Below are 2039 nucleotides of genomic sequence, written 5' to 3' on the forward strand. Positions count from 1 at the left end.
TGATGCCAATACTCCATTTCTCTCAACTCTTAATGGTCTGAAGTGAAGTGGATTTTACCCAGAGAGAAAAGACTGAAAGACATAGAGTGGGGAGACATTGCCAATGACCACAAGCAAGTTTTTCAAACCAAGAAATTTAAATGTGCTGCCATATTTTCCATAAAAATACCTTACCAGGAGTGTTCTTCCCACAAGAACTCTCTAAATTCTTTTCCTGCACTGACGGTAGTGAGAATTCCAAAGGCAAGACCATCATAGTGAGGGTCCGGCTCCCCAATAAGGTAGTGTGTCCTTTGAGACCATTAAGAGTTGAGAGAAATGGAGTATTGGCATCACTGAGTACCTTTGGTGTGGCAGTCACCCAGGTGTGCCTGGTGCTTATTAGTGATTATTTAACTTAATCACTGTAATAGCTCTATGAAGTTAATATTTCTACCTTATCTCTGCTATAAAAAAAGAATGAAATACTGCCATTTGCAACAACATGGATGGATCTAGAGAGAATTATATNCTATGAAGTTAATATTTCTACCTTATCTCTGCTATAAAAAAAGAATGAAATACTGCCATTTGCAACAACATGGATGGATCTAGAGAGAATTATATTAAGTGGAACAAGTCAGGCACAGAAAGAGAAATATCACATGTTCTCACTTATTTGTGGGAGCTAAAAATAAATACACAAACAAACTGGGGGGGGAGGGAAGAAGACACAACAATTACAATTCCTTGAAGTTGATACGACAAGCGAACAGATACGAGGTTGTTGGGAGGGGGGAGAGGGAGGTGGGACGGAGGTTTCGGTACTGGGCCACAATAATAAACCACATTGTATATTGACAAAATAAAATAAAACTTTTTTTTAAATCCTAAAAAAAAAAGATAGTGTGTCCTCTTTCCCTTTTGTCTGTACCAGATGAAGGTGCCTCGGCCCAGTCTCAGCTTTACCAGAAGTGACGGGGAGGATGAATTTTTCATCCTGAACCTTTTTCCAACAGACTTCGTTCAGATGTCTGAGACAGGGGAGTCTCAATTTTCAGAAAGCTTGGCTTTATCCAGCTTTAAAGATGCTGTCCCACAGGGCCTCCCCAGTCCTAGGATACATTTCAGGAATGCATCCTTTTAGGAATAGAGAGATCTTTTCCCATACTTAAAAGGAACCCATAAAGTTAATTACTAACCTGTGAGGGGTGACATTTATCCATCCTAAAACCACCCGTGCTATCTGCATGGAATTAAGTTCCCTCTGTAGTACTCAGCCAAGAAAACCAATTTCCCTAAATGAATCCCAAGGACAGGTATCCTCACCCCAGTTCTCTGGCTTCTTCTGTTAAAGATTTTCGGGAACCTGATCCAGGGGGACTGGGAAAAATGCCAAGGCATCAGAGCTTCTGTCTTGCCAGAAATGCATGATGGGAAAAGCAAGTAAATGTTGTTGGTGCCAAATCACACACTGGAAAGCCGCTATCTGAGATCTGAGGAAACTTACACCTGTTAAGGAGAGCTAGCAGCCTGGTGGGGAAAAAAAGAAAGAGAAAAATTCATTCGGGCATCAAAATTCTTAGTCCTAACTTTTTGTGTGACTTTAGATAAGTCAGTTAACCTCCTTGAGCCTCAGATACTCATCTGCACAATAAAGAGTTTATATTAGATTGTCCCTAAGTTTCCTTTGGCACTAACAAGCTACAGGTCTCTGCCCAGCAAAAAAGAGAAGGAGGTAGCTATGGAACAAAGGAGATCAAATTTGACAAATTCCCAAAATTTAGGAGGCACAGATTCCTGTCTAGCTGATTCTTTTATGTGACCCAATAAGGACAAAATNTTATCCCTGGTCTCTTTCCTCAGAGTGCTTCTTTCTATTGTCACCCTTCTTCATATCTGGATTGAGCATTGGGAAATATATACTTCCTGGGTGCTGAAAAACTCACAACCTGTTTCCTGTTTATAATAGATTTGGAGCCAAAGAGTCATTTTAAGTCCCAAACAGTCACAGTTAACTTAATCCATCGATTTTGTTTGACTCAGCTTCAAATGCCAAT

Source organism: Galeopterus variegatus, unplaced genomic scaffold, assembly GCF_000696425.1.
Source record: "Galeopterus variegatus unplaced genomic scaffold, G_variegatus-3.0.2 Scaffold6995, whole genome shotgun sequence".
NCBI lineage: Eukaryota > Metazoa > Chordata > Mammalia > Dermoptera > Cynocephalidae > Galeopterus > Galeopterus variegatus.